Genomic DNA, 27220 nt, shown 5'->3' with positions numbered 1-27220 from the left:
AATGCTTCTGTCTAGTTCTTATGTGAAGATATTTCCTTTTCCAGCATAGACCTGAGAGCGCTCCAAATATCCACTTGCAGATTCTACAAAAAGAGTGTTTCATAACTGCTCTTTCAAGAGGAACGTTCAAGTCTGTGAGTTGAACTCACTCCTCAGAAAGAGGTTTCTGAGAATGGTTCTATCTAGTTTTCATCTGCATGTATTTCCTTTTCCACTAGATGCCGTAGTCGCTCCATATATCCTCTTGCAGAAATTACAAAAAGTGTGTTTCCAAATTACTCTATCAAAGTCAGTTTCAACTCTGTGAGTTGAATGCACGCATCGCGAAGAAGTTTCTGAGATTGCTTCTGTCTAGTTTTTAGTTGAAGATATTTCATTTCCCAGCATAGGCTTCAAGACGCTCCAAATATCCACTTGCAGATTGCACAAAAAGAGTGTTTCAAAACTCCTCTTTCAAAAGCAAGGTTCAAATATGTGAGCTGAATGTACTCATCACACAGTAGTTTCTGAGAATCCTTCTGTCTAGTTTGTAAGTGAAGATATTTCATTTCCCAGCATAGGACTCAGTGCGCTCCAAATATACAGTAGCAGATTCTACAAAAAGAGTGTTTCAAAACTGCTCTTTCAAAAGAAAGGTTCAAGTCTGTGAGTTGAATGCACTCATCACAAAGAGGTTTCTGAGAATTCTTCTGTCTAGTTTTTATGTGAAGATGTTTCCTTTTCCAGTATTGGCCTCAAACAGCTCCAAATATCCACTTGCAGATTCTACAAAAAGAGCGTTTCAAAACTCTTCTATCAAAAAGAAGGTTTCACTCCATGAGTAGAATAAAGTCATCACAAACAAGATTCTGAGAATGCTTCAGTCTAGTTTTAATGTGAAGATATTTCCTTTTCCAGCATAGGCCCCAAAGCGCTCGAAATAAACACTTACAGATCCTACAAAAGGAGTGTGTCAAAACCGTTCTATCAAAAGGAACGTTGAAGTCTGTGAGTTGAATGCACTCATCACACAGAAGTTTCTGAGAATGCTTCTGTCTAGTTTTTAGGTGAAGATATTTCATTTCCCAGCACAGGCCTCAATGCGCTAAAAATATACACTAGCAGATTCTACAAAAAGAGTGTTTCAAAACTGCTCTTTCAAAAGAAAGGTTCAAGTCTGTGAGTTGAATGCACTCATCACAAAGAGGTTTCTGAGAATGCTTTTGTCTAGTTTTTATGTGAAGATATTTCCTTTTCCAGAATTGGCCTCAAACAGCTCTAGATATCCACTTGAAGATTCAACAAAAAGAGAGTTTCAAAACTCTTCTATCGAAAAGAAGGTTCAACCCTGTGAGTAGAATGCAGTCATCACAAACCAGATTCTGAGAATGCTTCTGTCTAGTTTTTATGTGATGATATTTCCTTTTCCAGCATAGGCCCCAAAGCGCTCCAAATAAACACTTGCAGATTCTACAAAAGGAGTGTTTCCAAACTGTTCTATGAAAAGGAATGCTCAAGTCTGTGAGTTGAATGCACTCATCACACAGAAGTTTCTGAGAATGCTTCTGTCTAGTTTTTATTTGAAGATATTCCTTTTCCCAGCATAGGCCACAAAGCGCTCCAAATATCCACTTGCAGATTCTACAAAAAGAGTGTTTCAAAACTGCTCTTTCAAAAGGAACGTTCAAGTCTGTGAGTTGGATGCACTCATCATACAGAAGTTTCTGAGCATCCTTCTGTCTAGTTTTTAGGTGAAGATATTTCATTTCCCAGCCTAGGCCTCAAAGCGTTCCAAATATCCACTTGCAGATTCTTCAATCAGAGTGTTTCAAAACTGCTCTTTCAAAAGGAACGTTCAAGTCTGTGAGTTGAAAGCTGTCATCATGAAGAAGTTTCTGAGAATGCTTCTGTCTAGTTCTTACGTGAAGATATTTCCTTTTCCTGCATAGGCCTCAAAGCCCTCCAAATAAACACTTGCACATTTTACAAAAGGAGTGTTACAAAACTGTTATATCAAAAGGAACGTTCGTGTCCGTGAGTTGAATGCACTCATCACACAGAAGTTTCTGAGAATGCTTCTGTCTAGTTCTTATGTGAAGATATTTCCTTTTCCAGCATAGACCTGAGAGCGCTCCAAATATCCACTTGCAGATTCTACAAAAAGAGTGTTTCAAAACTGCTCTTTCAAGAGGAACGTTCAAGTCTGTGAGTTGAACTCACTCCTCAGAAAGAGGTTTCTGAGAATGGTTCTATCTAGTTTTCATCTGCATGTATTTCCTTTTCCACTAGATGCCGTAGTCGCTCCATATATCCTCTTGCAGAAATTACAAAAAGTGTGTTTCCAAATTACTCTATCAAAGTCAGTTTCAACTCTGTGAGTTGAATGCACGCACGGCGAAGAAGTTTCTGAGATTGCTTCTGTCTAGTTTTTAGTTGAAGATATTTCATTTCCCAGCATAGGCTTCAAGGTGCTCCAAATATCCACTTGCAGATTGCACAAAAAGAGTGTTTCAAAACTCCTCTTTCAAAAGCAAGGTTCAAATATGTGAGCTGAATGTACTCATCACACAGTAGTTTCTGAGAATCCTTCTGTCTAGTTTGTAAGTGAAGATATTTCATTTCCCAGCATAGGACTCAGTGCGCTCCAAATATACAGTAGCAGATTCTACAAAAAGAGTGTTTCAAAACTGCTCTTTCAAAAGAAAGGTTGAAGTCTGTGAGTTGAATGCACTCATCACAAAGGGGTTTCTGAGAATTCTTCTGTCTAGTTTTTATGTGAAGATGTTTCCTTTTCCAGTATTGGCCTCAAACATCTCCAAATATCCACTTGCAGATTCTACAAAAAGAGCGTTTCAAAACTCTTCTATCAAAAAGAAGGTTTCACTCCATGAGTAGAATAAAGTCATCACAAACAAGATTCTGAGAATGCTTCAGTCTAGTTTTAATGTGAAGATATTTCCTTTTCCAGCATAGGCCCCAAAGCGCTCGAAATAAACACTTACAGATCCTACAAAAGGAGTGTGTCAAAACCGTTCTATCAAAAGGAACGTTGAAGTCTGTGAGTTGAATGCACTCATCACACAGAAGTTTCTGAGAATGCTTCTGTCTAGTTTTTAGGTGAAGATATTTCATTTCCCAGCACAGGCCTCAATGCGCTAAAAAAATACACTAGCAGATTCTACAAAAAGAGTGTTTCAAAACTGCTCTTTCAAAAGAAAGGTTCAAGCCTGTGAGTTGAATGCACTCATCACAAAGAGGTTTCTGAGAATGCTTTTGTCTAGTTTTTATGTGAAGATATTTCCTTTTCCAGAATTGGCCTCAAACAGCTCTAGATATCCACTTGAAGATTCTACAAAAAGAGAGTTTCAAAACTCTTCTATCGAAAAGAAGGTTCAACCCTGTGAGTAGAATGCAGTCATCACAAACCAGATTCTGAGAATGCTTCTGTCTAGTTTTTATGTGATGATATTTCCTTTTCCAGCATAGGCCCCAAAGCGCTCCAAATAAACACTTGCAGATTCTACAAAAGGATTGTTTCCAAACTGTTCTATGAAAAGGAATGCTCAAGTCTGTGAGCTGAATGCACTCATCACACAGAAGTTTCTGAGAATGCTTCTGTCTAGTTTTTATTTGAAGATATTCCTTTTCCCAGCATAGGCCACAAAGCGCTCCAAATATCCACTTGCAGATTCTACAAAAAGAGTGTTTCAAAACTGCTCTTTCAAAAGGAACGTTCAAGTCTGTGAGTTGGATGCACTCATCATACAGAAGTTTCTGAGCATCCTTCTGTCTAGTTTTTAGGTGAAGATATTTCATTTCCCAGCCTAGGCCTCAAAGCGTTCCAAATATCCACTTGCAGATTCTTCAATCAGAGTGTTTCAAAACTGCTCTTTCAAAAGGAACGTTCAAGTCTGCGAGTTGAAAGCTGTCATCATGAAGAAGTTTCTGAGAATGCTTCTGTCTAGTTCTTACGTGAAGGTATTTCCTTTTCCTGCCTAGGCCTCAAAGCCCTCCAAATAAACACTTGCACATATTACAAAAGGAGTGTTACAAAACTGTTATATCAAAAGGAACGTTCGTGTCCGTGAGTTGAATGCACTCATCACACAGAAGTTTCTGAGAATGCTTCTGTCTAGTTCTTATGTGAAGATATTTCCTTTTCCAGCATAGACCTGAGAGCGCTCCAAATATCCACTTGCAGATTCTACAAAAAGAGAGTTTCAAAACTGCTCTTTCAAGAGGAACGTTCAAGTCTGTGAGTTGAACTCACTCCTCAGAAAGAGGTTTCTGAGAATGGTTCTATCTAGTTTTCATCTGCATGTATTTCCTTTTCCACTAGATGCCATAGTCGCTCCATATATCCTCTTGCAGAAATTACAAAAAGTGTGTTTCCAAATTACTCTATCAAATTCAGTTTTGACTCTGTGAGTTGAATGCACGCATCTCGAAGAAGTTTCTGAGATTGCTTCTGTCTAGTTTTTAGTTGAAGATATTTCATTTTCCTGCATAGGCTTCAAGGCGCTCCAAATATCCACTTGCAGATTGCACAAAAAGAGTGTTTCAAAACTCCTCTTTCAAAAGCAAGGTTCAAATATGTGAGCTGAATGTACTCATCACACAGTAGTTTCTGAGAATCCTTCTGTCTAGTTTGTAAGTGAAGATATTTCATTTCCCAGCATAGGACTCAGTGTGCTCCAAATATACAGTAGCAGATTCTACAAAAAGAGTGTTTCAAAACTGCTCTTTCAAAAGAAAGTTTCAAGTCTGTGAGTTGAATGCACTCATCACAAAGAGGTTTCTGAGAATTCTTCTGTCTAGTTTTTATGTGAAGATGTTTCCTTTTCCAGTATTGGCCTCAAACAGCTCCAAATATCCACTTGCAGATTCTACAAAAAGAGCGTTTCAAAACTCTTCTATCAAAAAGAAGGTTTCACTCCATGAGTAGAATAAAGTCATCACGAACAAGATTCTGAGAATGCTTCAGTCTAGTTTTAATATGAAGATATTTCCTTTTCCAGCATAGGCCCCAAAGCGCTCGAAATAAACACTTACAGATCCTACAAAAGGAGTGTGTCAAAACCGTTCTATCAAAAGGAACGTTGAAGTCTGTGAGTTGAATGCACTCATCACACAGAAGTTTCTGAGAATGCTTCTGTCTAGTTTTTAGGTGAAGATATTTCATTTCCCAGCACAGGCCTCAATGCGCTAAAAATATACACTAGCAGATTCTACAAAAAGAGTGTTTCAAAACTGCTCTTTCAAAAGAAAGGTTCAAGTCTGTGAGTTGAATGCACTCATCACAAAGAGGTTTCTGAGAATGCTTTTGTCTAGTTTTTATGTGAAGATATTTCCTTTTCCAGAATTGGCCTCAAACAGCTCTAGATATCCACTTGAAGATTCAACAAAAGAGAGTTTCAAAACTCTTCTATCGAAAAGAAGGTTCAACCCTGTGAGTAGAATGCAGTCATCACAAACCAGATTCTGAGAATGCTTCTGTCTAGTTTTTATGTGATGATATTTCCTTTTCCAGCATAGGCCCCAAAGCGCTCCAAATAAACACTTGCAGATTCTACAAAAGGAGTGTTTCCAAACTGTTCTATGAAAAGGAACGCTCAAGTCTGTGAGTTGAACGCACTCATCACACAGAAGTTTCTGAGAATGCTTCTGTCTAGTTTTTATTTGAAGATATTCCTTTTCCCAGCATAGGCCACAAAGCGCTCCAAATATCCACTTGCAGATTCTACAAAAAGAGTGTTTCAAAACTGCTCTTTCAAAAGGAACGTTCAAGTCTGTGAGTTGGATGCACTCATCATACAGAAGTTTCTGAGCATACTTCTGTCTAGTTTTTAGGTGAAGATATTTCATTTCCCAGCCTAGGCCTCAAAGCGTTCCAAATATCCACTTGCAGATTCTTCAATCAGAGTGTTTCAAAACTGCTCTTTCAAAAGGAACGTTCAAGTCTGTGAGTTGAAAGCTGTCATCATGAAGAAGTTTCTGAGAATGCTTCTGTCTAGTTCTTACGTGAAGATATTTCCTTTTCCTGCATAGGCCTCAAAGCCCTCCAAATAAACACTTGCACATTTTACAAAAGGAGTGTTACAAAACTGTTATATCAAAAGGAACGTTCGTGTCCGTGAGTTGAATGCACTCATCACACAGAAGTTTCTGAGAATGCTTCTGTCTAGTTCTTATGTGAAGATATTTCCTTTTCCAGCATAGACCTGAGAGCGCTCCAAATATCCACTTGCAGATTCTACAAAAAGAGTGTTTCATAACTGCTCTTTCAAGAGGAACGTTCAAGTCTGTGAGTTGAACTCACTCCTCAGAAAGAGGTTTCTGAGAATGGTTCTATCTAGTTTTCATCTGCATGTATTTCCTTTTCCACTAGATGCCGTAGTCGCTCCATATATCCTCTTGCAGAAATTACAAAAAGTGTGTTTCCAAATTACTCTATCAAAGTCAGTTTCAACTCTGTGAGTTGAATGCACGCATCGCGAAGAAGTTTCTGAGATTGCTTCTGTCTAGTTTTTAGTTGAAGATATTTCATTTCCCAGCATAGGCTTCAAGACGCTCCAAATATCCACTTGCAGATTGCACAAAAAGAGTGTTTCAAAACTCCTCTTTCAAAAGCAAGGTTCAAATATGTGAGCTGAATGTACTCATCACACAGTAGTTTCTGAGAATCCTTCTGTCTAGTTTGTAAGTGAAGATATTTCATTTCCCAGCATAGGACTCAGTGCGCTCCAAATATACAGTAGCAGATTCTACAAAAAGAGTGTTTCAAAACTGCTCTTTCAAAAGAAAGGTTCAAGTCTGTGAGTTGAATGCACTCATCACAAAGAGGTTTCTGAGAATTCTTCTGTCTAGTTTTTATGTGAAGATGTTTCCTTTTCCAGTATTGGCCTCAAACAGCTCCAAATATCCACTTGCAGATTCTACAAAAAGAGCGTTTCAAAACTCTTCTATCAAAAAGAAGGTTTCACTCCATGAGTAGAATAAAGTCATCACAAACAAGATTCTGAGAATGCTTCAGTCTAGTTTTAATGTGAAGATATTTCCTTTTCCAGCATAGGCCCCAAAGCGCTCGAAATAAACACTTACAGATCCTACAAAAGGAGTGTGTCAAAACCGTTCTATCAAAAGGAACGTTGAAGTCTGTGAGTTGAATGCACTCATCACACAGAAGTTTCTGAGAATGCTTCTGTCTAGTTTTTAGGTGAAGATATTTCATTTCCCAGCACAGGCCTCAATGCGCTAAAAATATACACTAGCAGATTCTACAAAAAGAGTGTTTCAAAACTGCTCTTTCAAAAGAAAGGTTCAAGTCTGTGAGTTGAATGCACTCATCACAAAGAGGTTTCTGAGAATGCTTTTGTCTAGTTTTTATGTGAAGATATTTCCTTTTCCAGAATTGGCCTCAAACAGCTCTAGATATCCACTTGAAGATTCAACAAAAAGAGAGTTTCAAAACTCTTCTATCGAAAAGAAGGTTCAACCCTGTGAGTAGAATGCAGTCATCACAAACCAGATTCTGAGAATGCTTCTGTCTAGTTTTTATGTGATGATATTTCCTTTTCCAGCATAGGCCCCAAAGCGCTCCAAATAAACACTTGCAGATTCTACAAAAGGAGTGTTTCCAAACTGTTCTATGAAAAGGAATGCTCAAGTCTGTGAGTTGAATGCACTCATCACACAGAAGTTTCTGAGAATGCTTCTGTCTAGTTTTTATTTGAAGATATTCCTTTTCCCAGCATAGGCCACAAAGCGCTCCAAATATCCACTTGCAGATTCTACAAAAAGAGTGTTTCAAAACTGCTCTTTCAAAAGGAACGTTCAAGTCTGTGAGTTGGATGCACTCATCATACAGAAGTTTCTGAGCATACTTCTGTCTAGTTTTTAGGTGAAGATATTTCATTTCCCAGCCTAGGCCTCAAAGCGTTCCAAATATCCACTTGCAGATTCTTCAATCAGAGTGTTTCAAAACTGCTCTTTCAAAAGGAACGTTCAAGTCTGTGAGTTGAAAGCTGTCATCATGAAGAAGTTTCTGAGAATGCTTCTGTCTAGTTCTTACGTGAAGATATTTCCTTTTCCTGCATAGGCCTCAAAGCCCTCCAAATAAACACTTGCACATTTTACAAAAGGAGTGTTACAAAACTGTTATATCAAAAGGAACGTTCGTGTCTGTGAGTTGAATGCACTCATCACACAGAAGTTTCTGAGAATGCTTCTGTCTAGTTCTTATGTGAAGATATTTCCTTTTCCAGCATAGACCTGAGAGCGCTCCAAATATCCACTTGCAGATTCTACAAAAAGAGTGTTTCAAAACTGCTCTTTCAAGAGGAACGTTCAAGTCTGTGAGTTGAACTCACTCCTCAGAAAGAGGTTTCTGAGAATGGTTCTATCTAGTTTTCATCTGCATGTATTTCCTTTTCCACTAGATGCCGTAGTCGCTCCATATATCCTCTTGCAGAAATTACAAAAAGTGTGTTTCCAAATTACTCTATCAAAGTCAGTTTCAACTCTGTGAGTTGAATGCACGCATGGCGAAGAAGTTTCTGAGATTGCTTCTGTCTAGTTTTTAGTTGAAGATATTTCATTTCCCAGCATAGGCTTCAAGGCGCTCCAAATATCCACTTGCAGATTGCACAAAAAGAGTGTTTCAAAACTCCTCTTTCAAAAGCAAGATTCAAATATGTGAGTTGAATGTACTCATCACACAGTAGTTTCTGAGAATCCTTCTGTCTAGTTTGTAAGTGAAGATATTTCATTTCCCAGCATAGGACTCAGTGCGCTCCAAATATACAGTAGCAGATTCTACAAAAAGAGTGTTTCAAAACTGCTCTTTCAAAAGAAAGGTTCAAGTCTGTGAGTTGAATGCACTCATCACACAGAAGTTTCTGAGAATGCTTCTGTCTAGTTCTTATGTGAAGATATTTCCTTTTCCATCATAGACCTGAGAGCGCTCCAAATATCCACTTGCAGATTCTACAAAAAGAGTGTTTCATAACTGCTCTTTCAAGAGGAACGTTCATGTCTGTGAGTTGAACTCACTTCTCAGAAAGAGGTTTCTGAGAATGGTTCTATCTAGTTTTCATCTGCATGTATTTCCTTTTCCACTAGATGCCGTAGTCGCTCCATATATCCTCTTGCAGAAATTACAAAAAGTGTGTTTCCAAATTACTCTATCAAAGTCAGTTTCAACTCTGTGAGTTGAATGCACGCATCGCGAAGAAGTTTCTGAGATTGCTTCTGTCTAGTTTTTAGTTGAAGATATTTCATTTCCCAGCATAGGCTTCAAGGCGCTCCAAATATCCACTTGCAGATTGCACAAAAAGAGTGTTTCAAAACTCCTCTTTCAAAAGCAAGGTTCAAATATGTGAGCTGAATGTACTCATCACACAGTAGTTTCTGAGAATCCTTCTGTCTAGTTTGTAAGTGAAGATATTTCATTTCCCAGCATAGGACTCAGTGCGCTCCAAATATACAGTAGCAGATTCTACAAAAAGAGTGTTTCAAAACTGCTCTTTCAAAAGAAAGGTTCAAGTCTGTGAGTTGAATGCACTCATCACAAAGAGGTTTCTGAGAATTCTTCTGTCTAGTTTTTATGTGAAGATGTTTCCTTTTCCAGTATTGGCCTCAAACAGCTCCAAATATCCACTTGCAGATTCTACAAAAAGAGCGTTTCAAAACTCTTCTATCAAAAAGAAGGTTTCACTCCATGAGTAGAATAAAGTCATCACAAACAAGATTCTGAGAATGCTTCAGTCTAGTTTTAATGTGAAGATATTTCCTTTTCCAGCATAGGCCCCAAAGCGCTCGAAATAAACACTTACAGATCCTACAAAAGGAGTGTGTCAAAACCGTTCTATCAAAAGGAACGTTGAAGTCTGTGAGTTGAATGCACTCATCACACAGAAGTTTCTGAGAATGCTTCTGTCTAGTTTTTAGGTGAAGATATTTCATTTCCCAGCACAGGCCTCAATGCGCTAAAAATATACACTAGCAGATTCTACAAAAAGAGTGTTTCAAAACTGCTCTTTCAAAAGAAAGGTTCAAGTCTGTGAGTTGAATGCATTCATCACAAAGAGGTTTCTGAGAATGCTTTTGTCTAGTTTTTATGTGAAGATATTTCCTTTTCCAGAATTGGCCTCAAACAGCTCTAGATATCCACTTGAAGATTCAACAAAAAGAGAGTTTCAAAACTCTTCTATCGAAAAGAAGGTTCAACCCTGTGAGTAGAATGCAGTCATCACAAACCAGATTCTGAGAATGCTTCTGTCTAGTTTTTATGTGATGATATTTCCTTTTCCAGCATAGGCCCCAAAGCGCTCCAAATAAACACTTGCAGATTCTACAAAAGGAGTGTTTCCAAACTGTTCTATGAAAAGGAATGCTCAAGTCTGTGAGTTGAATGCACTCATCACACAGAAGTTTCTGAGAATGCTTCTGTCTAGTTTTTATTTGAAGATATTCCTTTTCCCAGCATAGGCCACAAAGCGCTCCAAATATCCACTTGCAGATTCTACAAAAAGAGTGTTTCAAAACTGCTCTTTCAAAAGGAACGTTCAAGTCTGTGAGTTGGATGCACTCATCATACAGAAGTTTCTGAGCATACTTCTGTCTAGTTTTTAGGTGAAGATATTTCATTTCCCAGCCTAGGCCTCAAAGCGTTCCAAATATCCACTTGCAGATTCTTCAATCAGAGTGTTTCAAAACTGCTCTTTCAAAAGGAACGTTCAACTCTGTGAGTTGAAAGCTGTCATCATGAAGAAGTTTCTGAGAATGCTTCTGTCTAGTTCTTATGTGAAGATATCTCCTTTTCCTACATAGGCCTCAAAGCCCTCCAAATAAACACTTGCACATTTTACAAAAGGAGTGTTACAAAACTGTTATATCAAAAGGAACGTTCGTGTCCGTGAGTTGAATGCACTCATCACACAGAAGTTTCTGAGAATGCTTCTGTCTAGTTCTTATGTGAAGATATTTCCTTTTCCAGCATAGACCTGAGAGCGCTCCAAATATCCACTTGCAGATTCTACAAAAAGAGTGTTTCAAAACTGCTCTTTCAAGAGGAACGTTCAAGTCTGTGAGTTGAACTCACTCCTCAGAAAGAGGTTTCTGAGAATGGTTCTATCTAGTTTTCATCTGCATGTATTTCCTTTTCCACTAGATGCCGTAGTCGCTCCATATATCCTCTTGCAGAAATTACAAAAAGTGTGTTTCCAAATTACTCTATCAAAGTCAGTTTCAACTCTGTGAGTTGAATGCACGCATGGCGAAGAAGTTTCTGAGATTGCTTCTGTCTAGTTTTTAGTTGAAGATATTTCATTTCCCAGCATAGGCTTCAAGGCGCTCCAAATATCCACTTGCAGATTGCACAAAAAGAGTGTTTCAAAACTCCTCTTTCAAAAGCAAGGTTCAAATATGTGAGTTGAATGTACTCATCACACAGTAGTTTCTGAGAATCCTTCTGTCTAGTTTGTAAGTGAAGATATTTCATTTCCCAGCATAGGACTCAGTGCGCTCCAAATATACAGTAGCAGATTCTACAAAAAGAGTGTTTCAAAACTGCTCTTTCAAAAGAAAGGTTCAAGTCTGTGAGTTGAATGCACTCATCACAAAGAGGTTTCTGAGAATTCTTCTGTCTAGTTTTTATGTGAAGATGTTTCCTTTTCCAGTATTGGCCTCAAACAGCTCCAAATATCCACTTGCAGATTCTACAAAAAGAGCGTTTCAAAACTCTTCTATCAAAAAGAAGGTTTCACTCCATGAGTAGAATAAAGTCATCACAAACAAGATTCTGAAAATGCTTCAGTCTAGTTTTAATGTGAAGATATTTCCTTTTCCAGCATAGGCCCCAAAGCGCTCGAAATAAACACTTACAGATCCTACAAAAGGAGTGTGTCAAAACCGTTCTATCAAAAGGAACGTTGAAGTCTGTGAGTTGAATGCACTCATCACACAGAAGTTTCTGAGAATGCTTCTGTCTAGTTTTTAGGTGAAGATATTTCATTTCCCAGCACAGGCCTCAATGCGCTAAAAATATACACTAGCAGATTCTACAAAAAGAGTGTTTCAAAACTGCTCTTTCAAAAGAAAGGTTCAAGTCTGTGAGTTGAATGCACTCATCACAAAGAGGTTTCTGAGAATGCTTTTGTCTAGTTTTTATGTGAAGATATTTCCTTTTCCAGAATTGGCCTCAAACAGCTCTAGATATCCACTTGAAGATTCAACAAAAAGAGAGTTTCAAAACTCTTCTATCGAAAAGAAGGTTCAACCCTGTGAGTAGAATGCAGTCATCACAAACCAGATTCTGAAAATGCTTCTGTCTAGTTTTTATGTGATGATATTTCCTTTTCCAGCATAGGCCCCAAAGCGCTCCAAATAAACACTTGCAGATTCTACAAAAGGAGTGTTTCCAAACTGTTCTATGAAAAGGAATGCTCAAGTCTGTGAGTTGAATGCACTCATCACACAGAAGTTTCTGAGAATGCTTCTGTCTAGTTTTTATTTGAAGATATTCCTTTTCCCAGCATAGGCCACAAAGCGCTCCAAATATCCACTTGCAGATTCTACAAAAAGAGTGTTTCAAAACTGCTCTTTCAAAAGGAACGTTCAAGTCTGTGAGTTGGATGCACTCATCATACAGAAGTTTCTGAGCATACTTCTGTCTAGTTTTTAGGTGAAGATATTTCATTTCCCAGCCTAGGCCTCAAAGCGTTCCAAATATCCACTTGCAGATTCTTCAATCAGAGTGTTTCAAAACTGCTCTTTCAAAAGGAACGTTCAACTCTGTGAGTTGAAAGCTGTCATCATGAAGAAGTTTCTGAGAATGCTTCTGTCTAGTTCTTACGTGAAGATATTTCCTTTTCCTGCATAGGCCTCAAAGCCCTCCAAATAAACACTTGCACATTTTACAAAAGGAGTGTTACAAAACTGTTATATCAAAAGGAACGTTCGTGTCCGTGAGTTGAATGCACTCATCACACAGAAGTTTCTGAGAATGCTTCTGTCTAGTTCTTATGTGAAGATATTTCCTTTTCCAGCATAGACCTGAGAGCGCTCCAAATATCCACTTGCAGATTCTACAAAAAGAGTGTTTCAAAACTGCTCTTTCAAGAGGAACGTTCAAGTCTGTGAGTTGAACTCACTCCTCAGAAAGAGGTTTCTGAGAATGGTTCTATCTAGTTTTCATCTGCATGTATTTCCTTTTCCACTAGATGCCGTAGTCGCTCCATATATCCTCTTGCAGAAATTACAAAAAGTGTGTTTCCAAATTACTCTATCAAAGTCAGTTTCAACTCTGTGAGTTGAATGCACGCATGGCGAAGAAGTTTCTGAGATTGCTTCTGTCTAGTTTTTAGTTGAAGATATTTCATTTCCCAGCATAGGCTTCAAGGCGCTCCAAATATCCACTTGCAGATTGCACAAAAAGAGAGTTTCAAAACTCCTCTTTCAAAAGCAAGGTTCAAATATGTGAGTTGAATGTACTCATCACACAGTAGTTTCTGAGAATCCTTCTGTCTAGTTTGTAAGTGAAGATATTTCATTTCCCAGCATAGGACTCAGTGCGCTCCAAATATACAGTAGCAGATTCTACAAAAAGAGTGTTTCAAAACTGCTCTTTCAAAAGAAAGGTTCAAGTCTGTGAGTTGAATGCACTCATCACAAAGAGGTTTCTGAGAATTCTTCTGTCTAGTTTTTATGTGAAGATGTTTCCTTTTCCAGTATTGGCCTCAAACAGCTCCAAATATCCACTTGCAGATTCTACAAAAAGAGCGTTTCAAAACTATTCTATCAAAAAGAAGGTTTCACTCCATGAGTAGAATAAAGTCATCACAAACAAGATTCTGAGAATGCTTCAGTCTAGTTTTAATGTGAAGATATTTCCTTTTCCAGCATAGGCCCCAAAGCGCTCGAAATAAACACTTACAGATCCTACAAAAGGAGTGTGTCAAAACCGTTCTATCAAAAGGAACGTTGAAGTCTGTGAGTTGAATGCACTCATCACACAGAAGTTTCTGAGAATGCTTCTGTCTAGTTTTTAGGTGAAGATATTTCATTTCCCAGCACAGGCCTCAATGCGCTAAAAATATACACTAGCAGATTCTACAAAAAGAGTGTTTCAAAACTGCTCTTTCAAAAGAAAGGTTCAAGTCTGTGAGTTGAATGCACTCATCACAAAGAGGTTTCTGAGAATGCTTTTGTCTAGTTTTTATGTGAAGATATTTCCTTTTCCAGAATTGGCCTCAAACAGCTCTAGATATCCACTTGAAGATTCAACAAAAAGAGAGTTTCAAAACTCTTCTATCGAAAAGAAGGTTCAACCCTGTGAGTAGAATGCAGTCATCACAAACCAGATTCTGAGAATGCTTCTGTCTAGTTTTTATGTGATGATATTTCCTTTTCCAGCATAGGCCCCAAAGCGCTCCAAATAAACACTTGCAGATTCTACAAAAGGAGTGTTTCCAAACTGTTCTATGAAAAGGAATGCTCAAGTCTGTGAGTTGAATGCACTCATCACACAGAAGTTTCTGAGAATGCTTCTGTCTAGTTTTTATTTGAAGATATTCCTTTTCCCAGCATAGGCCACAAAGCGCTCCAAATATCCACTTGCAGATTCTACAAAAAGAGTGTTTCAAAACTGCTCTTTCAAAAGGAACGTTCAAGTCTGTGAGTTGGATGCACTCATCATACAGAAGTTTCTGAGCATCCTTCTGTCTAGTTTTTAGGTGAAGATATTTCATTTCCCAGCCTAGGCCTCAAAGCGTTCCAAATATCCACTTGCAGATTCTTCAATCAGAGTGTTTCAAAACTGCTCTTTCAAAAGGAACGTTCAAGTCTGTGAGTTGAAAGCTGTCATCATGAAGAAGTTTCTGAGAATGCTTCTGTCTAGTTCTTACGTGAAGATATTTCCTTTTCCTGCATAGGCCTCAAAGCCCTCCAAATAAACACTTGCACATTTTACAAAAGGAGTGTTACAAAACTGTTATATCAAAAGGAACGTTCGTGTCTGTGAGTTGAATGCACTCATCACACAGAAGTTTCTGAGAATGCTTCTGTCTAGTTCTTATGTGAAGATATTTCCTTTTCCAGCATAGACCTGAGAGCGCTCCAAATATCCACTTGCAGATTCTACAAAAAGAGTGTTTCATAACTGCTCTTTCAAGAGGAACGTTCAAGTCTGTGAGTTGAACTCACTCCTCAGAAAGAGGTTTCTGAGAATGGTTCTATTTAGTTTTCATCTGCATGTATTTCCTTTTCCACTAGATGCCGTAGTCGCTCCATATATCCTCTTGCAGAAATTACAAAAAGTGTGTTTCCAAATTACTCTATCAAAGTCAGTTTCAACTCTGTGAGTTGAATGCACGCAACGCGAAGAAGTTTCTGAGATTGCTTCTGTCTAGTTTTTAGTTGAAGATATTTCATTTCCCAGCATAGGCTTCAAGGCGCTCCAAATATCCACTTGCAGATTGCACAAAAAGAGTGTTTCAAAACTCCTCTTTCAAAAGCAAGGTTCAAATATGTGAGCTGAATGTACTCATCACACAGTAGTTTCTGAGAATCCTTCTGTCTAGTTTGTAAGTGAAGATATTTCATTTCCCAGCATAGGACTCAGTGCGCTCCAAATATACAGTAGCAGATTCTACAAAAAGAGTGTTTCAAAACTGCTCTTTCAAAAGAAAGGTTCAAGTCTGTGAGTTGAATGCACTCATCACAAAGAGGTTTCTGAGAATTCTTCTGTCTAGTTTTTATGTGAAGATGTTTCCTTTTCCAGTATTGGCCTCAAACAGCTCCAAATATCCACTTGCAGATTCTACAAAAAGAGCGTTTCAAAACTCTTCTATCAAAAAGAAGGTTTCACTCCATGAGTAGAATAAAGTCATCACAAACAAGATTCTGAGAATGCTTCAGTCTAGTTTTAATGTGAAGATATTTCCTTTTCCAGCATAGGCCCCAAAGCGCTCGAAATAAACACTTGCAGATTCTACAAAAGGAGTGTTTCCAAACTGTTCTATGAAAAGGAATGCTCAAGTCTGTGAGTTGAATGCACTCATCACACAGAAGTTTCTGAGAATGCTTCTGTCTAGTTTTTATTTGAAGATATTCCTTTTCCCAGCATAGGCCACAAAGCGCTCCAAATATCCACTTGCAGATTCTACAAAAAGAGTGTTTCAAAACTGCTCTTTCAAAAGGAACGTTCAAGTCTGTGAGTTGGATGCACTCATCATACAGAAGTTTCTGAGCATACTTCTGTCTAGTTTTTAGGTGAAGATATTTCATTTCCCAGCCTAGGCCTCAAAGCGTTCCAAATATCCACTTGCAGATTCTTCAATCAGAGTGTTTCAAAACTGCTCTTTCAAAAGGAACGTTCAAGTCTGTGAGTTGAAAGCTGTCATCATGAAGAAGTTTCTGAGAATGCTTCTGTCTAGTTCTTACGTGAAGATATTTCCTTTTCCTGCATAGGCCTCAAAGCCCTCCAAATAAACACTTGCACATTTTACAAAAGGAGTGTTACAAAACTGTTATATCAAAAGGAACGTTCGTGTCCGTGAGTTGAATGCACTCATCACACAGAAGTTTCTGAGAATGCTTCTGTCTAGTTCTTATGTGAAGATATTTCCTTTTCCAGCATAGACCTGAGAGCGCTCCAAATATCCACTTGCAGATTCTACAAAAAGAGTGTTTCAAAACTGCTCTTTCAAGAGGAACGTTAAAGTCTGTGAGTTGAACTCACTCCTCAGAAAGAGGTTTCTGAGAATGGTTCTATCTAGTTTTCATCTGCATGTATTTCCTTTTCCAGTAGATGCCGTAGTCGCTCCATATATCCTCTTGCAGAAATTACAAAAAGTGTGTTTCCAAATTACTCTATCAAAGTCAGTTTCAACTCTGTGAGTTGAATGCACGCATGGCGAAGAAGTTTCTGAGATTGCTTCTGTCTAGTTTTTAGTTGAAGATATTTCATTTCCCAGCATAGGCTTCAAGGCGCTCCAAATATCCACTTGCAGATTGCACAAAAAGAGTGTTTCAAAACTCCTCTTTCAAAAGCAAGGTTCAAATATGTGAGCTGAATGTACTCATCACACAGTAGTTTCTGAGAATCCTTCTGTCTAGTTTGTAAGTGAAGATATTTCATTTCCCAGCATAGGACTCAGTGCGCTCCAAATATACAGTAGCAGATTCTACAAAAAGAGTGTTTCAAAACTGCTCTTTCAAAAGAAAGGTTCAAGTCTGTGAGTTGAATGCACTCATCACAAAGAGGTTTCTGAGAATTCTTCTGTCTAGTTTTTATGTGAAGATGTTTCCTTTTCCAGTATTGGCCTCAAACAGCTCCAAATATCCACTTGCAGATTCTACAAAAAGAGCGTTTCAAAACTCTTCTATCAAAAAGAAGGTTTCACTCCATGAGTAGAATAAAGTCATCACAAACAAGATTCTGAGAATGCTTCAGTCTAGTTTTAATGTGAAGATATTTCCTTTTCCAGCATAGGCCCCAAAGCGCTCGAAATAAACACTTACAGATCCTACAAAAGGAGTGTGTCAAAACCGTTCTATCAAAAGGAACGTTGAAGTCTGTGAGTTGAATGCACTCATCACACAGAAGTTTCTGAGAATGCTTCTGTCTAGTTTTTAGGTGAAGATATTTCATTTCCCAGCACAGGCCTCAATGCGCTAAAAATATACACTAGCAGATTCTACAAAAAGAGTGTTTCAAAACTGCTCTTTCAAAAGAAAGGTTCAAGTCTGTGAGTTGAATGCACTCATCACAAAGAGGTTTCTGAGAATGCTTTTGTCTAGTTTTTATGTGAAGATATTTCCTTTTCCAGAATTGGCCTCAAACAGCTCTAGATATCCACTTGAAGATTCAACAAAAAGAGAGTTTCAAAACTCTTCTATCGAAAAGAAGGTTCAACCCTGTGAGTAGAATGCAGTCATCACAAACCAGATTCTGAGAATGCTTCTGTCTAGTTTTTATGTGATGATATTTCCTTTTCCAGCATAGGCCCCAAAGCGCTCCAAATAAACACTTGCAGATTCTACAAAAGGAGTGTTTCCAAACTGTTCTATGAAAAGGAATGCTCAAGTCTGTGAGTTGAATGCACTCATCACACAGAAGTTTCTGAGAATGCTTCTGTCTAGTTTTTATTTGAAGATATTCCTTTTCCCAGCATAGGCCACAAAGCGCTCCAAATATCCACTTGCAGATTCTACAAAAAGAGTGTTTCAAAACTGCTCTTTCAAAAGGAACGTTCAAGTCTGTGAGTTGGATGCACTCATCATACAGAAGTTTCTGAGCATACTTCTGTCTAGTTTTTAGGTGAAGATATTTCATTTCCCAGCCTAGGCCTCAAAGCGTTCCAAATATCCACTTGCAGATTCTTCAATCAGAGTGTTTCAAAACTGCTCTTTCAAAAGGAACGTTCAAGTCTGTGAGTTGAAAGCTGTCATCATGAAGAAGTTTCTGAGAATGCTTCTGTCTAGTTCTTACGTGAAGATATTTCCTTTTCCTGCATAGGCCTCAAAGCCCTCCAAATAAACACTTGCACATTTTACAAAAGGAGTGTTACAAAACTGTTATATCAAAAGGAACGTTCGTGTCCGTGAGTTGAATGCACTCATCACACAGAAGTTTCTGAGAATGCTTCTGTCTAGTTCTTATGTGAAGATATTTCCTTTTCCAGCATAGACCTGAGAGCGCTCCAAATATCCACTTGCAGATTCTACAAAAAGAGTGTTTCAAAACTGCTCTTTCAAGAGGAACGTTCAAGTCTGTGAGTTGAACTCACTCCTCAGAAAGAGGTTTCTGAGAATGGTTCTATCTAGTTTTCATCTGCATGTATTTCCTTTTCCAGTAGATGCCGTAGTCGCTCCATATATCCTCTTGCAGAAATTACAAAAAGTGTGTTTCCAAATTACTCTATCAAAGTCAGTTTCAACTCTGTGAGTTGAATGCACGCATCGCGAAGAAGTTTCTGAGATTGCTTCTGTCTAGTTTTTAGTTGAAGATATTTCATTTCCCAGCATAGGCTTCAAGGCGCTCCAAATATCCACTTGCAGATTGCACAAAAAGAGTGTTTCAAAACTCCTCTTTCAAAAGCAAGGTTCAAATATGTGAGCTGAATGTACTCATCACACAGTAGTTTCTGAGAATCCTTCTGTCTAGTTTGTAAGTGAAGATATTTCATTTCCCAGCATAGGACTCAGTGCGCTCCAAATATACAGTAGCAGATTCTACAAAAAGAGTGTTTCAAAACTGCTCTTTCAAAAGAAAGATTCAAGTCTGTGAGTTGAATGCACTCATCACAAAGAGGTTTCTGAGAATTCTTCTGTCTAGTTTTTATGTGAAGATGTTTCCTTTTCCAGTATTGGCCTCAAACAGCTCCAAATATCCACTTGCAGATTCTACAAAAAGAGCGTTTCAAAACTCTTCTATCAAAAAGAAGGTTTCACTCCATGAGTAGAATAAAGTCATCACAAACAAGATTCTGAGAATGCTTCAGTCTAGTTTTAATGTGAAGATATTTCCTTTTCCAGCATAGGCCCCAAAGCGCTCGAAATAAACACTTACAGATCCTACAAAAGGAGTGTGTCAAAACCGTTCTATCAAAAGGAACGTTGAAGTCTGTGAGTTGAATGCACTCATCACACAGAAGTTTCTGAGAATGCTTCTGTCTAGTTTTTAGGTGAAGATATTTCATTTCCCAGCACAGGCCTGAATGCGCTAAAAATATACACTAGCAGATTCTACAAAAAGAGTGTTTCAAAACTGCTCTTTCAAAAGAAAGGTTCAAGTCTGTGAGTTGAATGCACTCATCACAAAGAGGTTTCTGAGAATGCTTTTGTCTAGTTTTTATGTGAAGATATTTCCTTTTCCAGAATTGGCCTCAAACAGCTCTAGATATCCACTTGAAGATTCAACAAAAAGAGAGTTTCAAAACTCTTCTATCGAAAAGAAGGTTCAACCCTGTGAGTAGAATGCAGTCATCACAAACCAGATTCTGAGAATGCTTCTGTCTAGTTTTTATGTGATGATATTTCCTTTTCCAGCATAGGCCCCAAAGCGCTCCAAATAAACACTTGCAGATTCTACAAAAGGAGTGTTTCCAAACTGTTCTATGAAAAGGAATGCTCAAGTCTGTGAGTTGAATGCACTCATCACACAGAAGTTTCTGAGAATGCTTCTGTCTAGTTTTTATTTGAAGATATTCCTTTTCCCAGCATAGGCCACAAAGCGCTCCAAATATCCACTTGCAGATTCTACAAAAAGAGTGTTTCAAAACTGCTCTTTCAAAAGGAACGTTCAAGTCTGTGAGTTGGATGCACTCATCATACAGAAGTTTCTGAGCATACTTCTGTCTAGTTTTTAGGTGAAGATATTTCATTTCCCAGCCTAGGCCTCAAAGCGTTCCAAATATCCACTTGCAGATTCTTCAATCAGAGTGTTTCAAAACTGCTCTTTCAAAAGGAACGTTCAACTCTGTGAGTTGAAAGCTGTCATCATGAAGAAGTTTCTGAGAATGCTTCTGTCTAGTTCTTACGTGAAGATATTTCCTTTTCCTGCATAGGCCTCAAAGCCCTCCAAATAAACACTTGCACATTTTACAAAAGGAGTGTTACAAAACTGTTATATCAAAAGGAACGTTCGTGTCCGTGAGTTGAATGCACTCATCACACAGAAGTTTCTGAGAATGCTTCTGTCTAGTTCTTATGTGAAGATATTTCCTTTTCCAGCATAGACCTGAGAGCGCTCCAAATATCCACTTGCAGATTCTACAAAAAGAGTGTTTCAAAACTGCTCTTTCAAGAGGAACGTTCAAGTCTGTGAGTTGAACTCACTCCTCAGAAAGAGGTTTCTGAGAATGGTTCTATCTAGTTTTCATCTGCATGTATTTCCTTTTCCACTAGATGCCGTAGTCGCTCCATATATCCTCTTGCAGAAATTACAAAAAGTGTGTTTCCAAATTACTCTATCAAAGTCAGTTTCAACTCTGTGAGTTGAATGCACGCATGGCGAAGAAGTTTCTGAGATTGCTTCTGTCTAGTTTTTAGTTGAAGATATTTCATTTCCCAGCATAGGCTTCAAGGCGCTCCAAATATCCACTTGCAGATTGCACAAAAAGAGAGTTTCAAAACTCCTCTTTCAAAAGCAAGGTTCAAATATGTGAGTTGAATGTACTCATCACACAGTAGTTTCTGAGAATCCTTCTGTCTAGTTTGTAAGTGAAGATATTTCATTTCCCAGCATAGGACTCAGTGCGCTCCAAATATACAGTAGCAGATTCTACAAAAAGAGTGTTTCAAAACTGCTCTTTCAAAAGAAAGGTTCAAGTCTGTGAGTTGAATGCACTCATCACAAAGAGGTTTCTGAGAATTCTTCTGTCTAGTTTTTATGTGAAGATGTTTCCTTTTCCAGTATTGGCCTCAAACAGCTCCAAATATCCACTTGCAGATTCTACAAAAAGAGCGTTTCAAAACTATTCTATCAAAAAGAAGGTTTCACTCCATGAGTAGAATAAAGTCATCACAAACAAGATTCTGAGAATGCTTCAGTCTAGTTTTAATGTGAAGATATTTCCTTTTCCAGCATAGGCCCCAAAGCGCTCGAAATAAACACTTACAGATCCTACAAAAGGAGTGTGTCAAAACCGTTCTATCAAAAGGAACGTTGAAGTCTGTGAGTTGAATGCACTCATCACACAGAAGTTTCTGAGAATGCTTCTGTCTAGTTTTTAGGTGAAGATATTTCATTTCCCAGCACAGGCCTCAATGCGCTAAAAATATACACTAGCAGATTCTACAAAAAGAGTGTTTCAAAACTGCTCTTTCAAAAGAAAGGTTCAAGTCTGTGAGTTGAATGCACTCATCACAAAGAGGTTTCTGAGAATGCTTTTGTCTAGTTTTTATGTGAAGATATTTCCTTTTCCAGAATTGGCCTCAAACAGCTCTAGATATCCACTTGAAGATTCAACAAAAAGAGAGTTTCAAAACTCTTCTATCGAAAAGAAGGTTCAACCCTGTGAGTAGAATGCAGTCATCACAAACCAGATTCTGAGAATGCTTCTGTCTAGTTTTTATGTGATGATATTTCCTTTTCCAGCATAGGCCCCAAAGCGCTCCAAATAAACACTTGCAGATTCTACAAAAGGAGTGTTTCCAAACTGTTCTATGAAAAGGAATGCTCAAGTCTGTGAGTTGAATGCACTCATCACACAGAAGTTTCTGAGAATGCTTCTGTCTAGTTTTTATTTGAAGATATTCCTTTTCCCAGCATAGGCCACAAAGCGCTCCAAATATCCACTTGCAGATTCTACAAAAAGAGTGTTTCAAAACTGCTCTTTCAAAAGGAACGTTCAAGTCTGTGAGTTGGATGCACTCATCATACAGAAGTTTCTGAGCATCCTTCTGTCTAGTTTTTAGGTGAAGATATTTCATTTCCCAGCCTAGGCCTCAAAGCGTTCCAAATATCCACTTGCAGATTCTTCAATCAGAGTGTTTCAAAACTGCTCTTTCAAAAGGAACGTTCAAGTCTGTGAGTTGAAAGCTGTCATCATGAAGAAGTTTCTGAGAATGCTTCTGTCTAGTTCTTACGTGAAGATATTTCCTTTTCCTGCATAGGCCTCAAAGCCCTCCAAATAAACACTTGCACATTTTACAAAAGGAGTGTTACAAAACTGTTATATCAAAAGGAACGTTCGTGTCTGTGAGTTGAATGCACTCATCACACAGAAGTTTCTGAGAATGCTTCTGTCTAGTTCTTATGTGAAGATATTTCCTTTTCCAGCATAGACCTGAGAGCGCTCCAAATATCCACTTGCAGATTCTACAAAAAGAGTGTTTCATAACTGCTCTTTCAAGAGGAACGTTCAAGTCTGTGAGTTGAACTCACTCCTCAGAAAGAGGTTTCTGAGAATGGTTCTATTTAGTTTTCATCTGCATGTATTTCCTTTTCCACTAGATGCCGTAGTCGCTCCATATATCCTCTTGCAGAAATTACAAAAAGTGTGTTTCCAAATTACTCTATCAAAGTCAGTTTCAACTCTGTGAGTTGAATGCACGCAACGCGAAGAAGTTTCTGAGATTGCTTCTGTCTAGTTTTTAGTTGAAGATATTTCATTTCCCAGCATAGGCTTCAAGGCGCTCCAAATATCCACTTGCAGATTGCACAAAAAGAGTGTTTCAAAACTCCTCTTTCAAAAGCAAGGTTCAAATATGTGAGCTGAATGTACTCATCACACAGTAGTTTCTGAGAATCCTTCTGTCTAGTTTGTAAGTGAAGATATTTCATTTCCCAGCATAGGACTCAGTGCGCTCCAAATATACAGTAGCAGATTCTACAAAAAGAGTGTTTCAAAACTGCTCTTTCAAAAGAAAGGTTCAAGTCTGTGAGTTGAATGCACTCATCACAAAGAGGTTTCTGAGAATTCTTCTGTCTAGTTTTTATGTGAAGATGTTTCCTTTTCCAGTATTGGCCTCAAACAGCTCCAAATATCCACTTGCAGATTCTACAAAAAGAGCGTTTCAAAACTCTTCTATCAAAAAGAAGGTTTCACTCCATGAGTAGAATAAAGTCATCACAAACAAGATTCTGAGAATGCTTCAGTCTAGTTTTAATGTGAAGATATTTCCTTTTCCAGCATAGGCCCCAAAGCGCTCGAAATAAACACTTGCAGATTCTACAAAAGGAGTGTTTCCAAACTGTTCTATGAAAAGGAATGCTCAAGTCTGTGAGTTGAATGCACTCATCACACAGAAGTTTCTGAGAATGCTTCTGTCTAGTTTTTATTTGAAGATATTCCTTTTCCCAGCATAGGCCACAAAGCGCTCCAAATATCCACTTGCAGATTCTACAAAAAGAGTGTTTCAAAACTGCTCTTTCAAAAGGAACGTTCAAGTCTGTGAGTTGGATGCACTCATCATACAGAAGTTTCTGAGCATACTTCTGTCTAGTTTTTAGGTGAAGATATTTCATTTCCCAGCCTAGGCCTCAAAGCGTTCCAAATATCCACTTGCAGATTCTTCAATCAGAGTGTTTCAAAACTGCTCTTTCAAAAGGAACGTTCAAGTCTGTGAGTTGAAAGCTGTCATCATGAAGAAGTTTCTGAGAATGCTTCTGTCTAGTTCTTACGTGAAGATATTTCCTTTTCCTGCATAGGCCTCAAAGCCCTCCAAATAAACACTTGCACATTTTACAAAAGGAGTGTTACAAAACTGTTATATCAAAAGGAACGTTCGTGTCCGTGAGTTGAATGCACTCATCACACAGAAGTTTCTGAGAATGCTTCTGTCTAGTTCTTATGTGAAGATATTTCCTTTTCCAGCATAGACCTGAGAGCGCTCCAAATATCCACTTGCAGATTCTACAAAAAGAGTGTTTCAAAACTGCTCTTTCAAGAGGAACGTTAAAGTCTGTGAGTTGAACTCACTCCTCAGAAAGAGGTTTCTGAGAATGGTTCTATCTAGTTTTCATCTGCATGTATTTCCTTTTCCACTAGATGCCGTAGTCGCTCCATATATCCTCTTGCAGAAATTACAAAAAGTGTGTTTCCAAATTACTCTATCAAAGTCAGTTTCAACTCTGTGAGTTGAATGCACGCATGGCGAAGAAGTTTCTGAGATTGCTTCTGTCTAGTTTTTAGTTGAAGATATTTCATTTCCCAGCATAGGCTTCAAGGCGCTCCAAATATCCACTTGCAGATTGCACAAAAAGAGTGTTTCAAAACTCCTCTTTCAAAAGCAAGGTTCAAATATGTGAGCTGAATGTACTCATCACACAGTAGTTTCTGAGAATCCTTCTGTCTAGTTTGTAAGTGAAGATATTTCATTTCCCAGCATAGGACTCAGTGCGCTCCAAATATACAGTAGCAGATTCTACAAAAAGAGTGTTTCAAAACTGCTCTTTCAAAAGAAAGGTTCAAGTCTGTGAGTTGAATGCACTCATCACAAAGAGGTTTCTGAGAATTCTTCTGTCTAGTTTTTATGTGAAGATGTTTCCTTTTCCAGTATTGGCCTCAAACAGCTCCAAATATCCACTTGCAGATTCTACAAAAAGAGCGTTTCAAAACTCTTCTATCAAAAAGAAGGTTTCACTCCATGAGTAGAATAAAGTCATCACAAACAAGATTCTGAGAATGCTTCAGTCTAGTTTTAATGTGAAGATATTTCCTTTTCCAGCATAGGCCCCAAAGCGCTCGAAATAAACACTTACAGATCCTACAAAAGGAGTGTGTCAAAACCGTTCTATCAAAAGGAACGTTGAAGTCTGTGAGTTGAATGCACTCATCACACAGAAGTTTCTGAGAATGCTTCTGTCTAGTTTTTAGGTGAAGATATTTCATTTCCCAGCACAGGCCTCAATGCGCTAAAAATATACACTAGCAGATTCTACAAAAAGAGTGTTTCAAAACTGCTCTTTCAAAAGAAAGGTTCAAGTCTGTGAGTTGAATGCACTCATCACAAAGAGGTTTCTGAGAATGCTTTTGTCTAGTTTTTATGTGAAGATATTTCCTTTTCCAGAATTGGCCTCAAACAGCTCTAGATATCCACTTGAAGATTCAACAAAAAGAGAGTTTCAAAACTCTTCTATCGAAAAGAAGGTTCAACCCTGTGAGTAGAATGCAGTCATCACAAACCAGATTCTGAGAATGCTTCTGTCTAGTTTTTATGTGATGATATTTCCTTTTCCAGCATAGGCCCCAAAGCGCTCCAAATAAACACTTGCAGATTCTACAAAAGGAGTGTTTCCAAACTGTTCTATGAAAAGGAATGCTCAAGTCTGTGAGTTGAATGCACTCATCACACAGAAGTTTCTGAGAATGCTTCTGTCTAGTTTTTATTTGAAGATATTCCTTTTCCCAGCATAGGCCACAAAGCGCTCCAAATATCCACTTGCAGATTCTACAAAAAGAGTGTTTCAAAACTGCTCTTTCAAAAGGAACGTTCAAGTCTGTGAGTTGGATGCACTCATCATACAGAAGTTTCTGAGCATACTTCTGTCTAGTTTTTAGGTGAAGATATTTCATTTCCCAGCCTAGGCCTCAAAGCGTTCCAAATATCCACTTGCAGATTCTTCAATCAGAGTGTTTCAAAACTGCTCTTTCAAAAGGAACGTTCAAGTCTGTGAGTTGAAAGCTGTCATCATGAAGAAGTTTCTGAGAATGCTTCTGTCTAGTTCTTACGTGAAGATATTTCCTTTTCCTGCATAGGCCTCAAAGCCCTCCAAATAAACACTTGCACATTTTACAAAAGGAGTGTTACAAAACTGTTATATCAAAAGGAACGTTCGTGTCCGTGAGTTGAATGCACTCATCACACAGAAGTTTCTGAGAATGCTTCTGTCTAGTTCTTATGTGAAGATATTTCCTTTTCCAGCATAGACCTGAGAGCGCTCCAAATATCCACTTGCAGATTCTACAAAAAGAGTGTTTCAAAACTGCTCTTTCAAGAGGAACGTTCAAGTCTGTGAGTTGAACTCACTCCTCAGAAAGAGGTTTCTGAGAATGGTTCTATCTAGTTTTCATCTGCATGTATTTCCTTTTCCAGTAGATGCCGTAGTCGCTCCATATATCCTCTTGCAGAAATTACAAAAAGTGTGTTTCCAAATTACTCTATCAAAGTCAGTTTCAACTCTGTGAGTTGAATGCACGCATCGCGAAGAAGTTTCTGAGATTGCTTCTGTCTAGTTTTTAGTTGAAGATATTTCATTTCCCAGCATAGGCTTCAAGGCGCTCCAAATATCCACTTGCAGATTGCACAAAAAGAGTGTTTCAAAACTCCTCTTTCAAAAGCAAGGTTCAAATATGTGAGCTGAATGTACTCATCACACAGTAGTTTCTGAGAATCCTTCTGTCTAGTTTGTAAGTGAAGATATTTCATTTCCCAGCATAGGACTCAGTGCGCTCCAAATATACAGTAGCAGATTCTACAAAAAGAGTGTTTCAAAACTGCTCTTTCAAAAGAAAGATTCAAGTCTGTGAGTTGAATGCACTCATCACAAAGAGGTTTCTGAGAATTCTTCTGTCTAGTTTTTATGTGAAGATGTTTCCTTTTCCAGTATTGGCCTCAAACAGCTCCAAATATCCACTTGCAGATTCTACAAAAAGAGCGTTTCAAAACTCTTCTATCAAAAAGAAGGTTTCACTCCATGAGTAGAATAAAGTCATCACAAACAAGATTCTGAGAATGCTTCAGTCTAGTTTTAATGTGAAGATATTTCCTTTTCCAGCATAGGCCCCAAAGCGCT

Source organism: Pongo pygmaeus, chromosome 22 (assembly GCF_028885625.2).
Source record: "Pongo pygmaeus isolate AG05252 chromosome 22, NHGRI_mPonPyg2-v2.0_pri, whole genome shotgun sequence".
Taxonomy (NCBI): domain Eukaryota; kingdom Metazoa; phylum Chordata; class Mammalia; order Primates; family Hominidae; genus Pongo; species Pongo pygmaeus.
The sequence above is the reverse complement of the archived record's forward strand: the minus strand, read 5'-3'. Positions refer to the sequence as shown.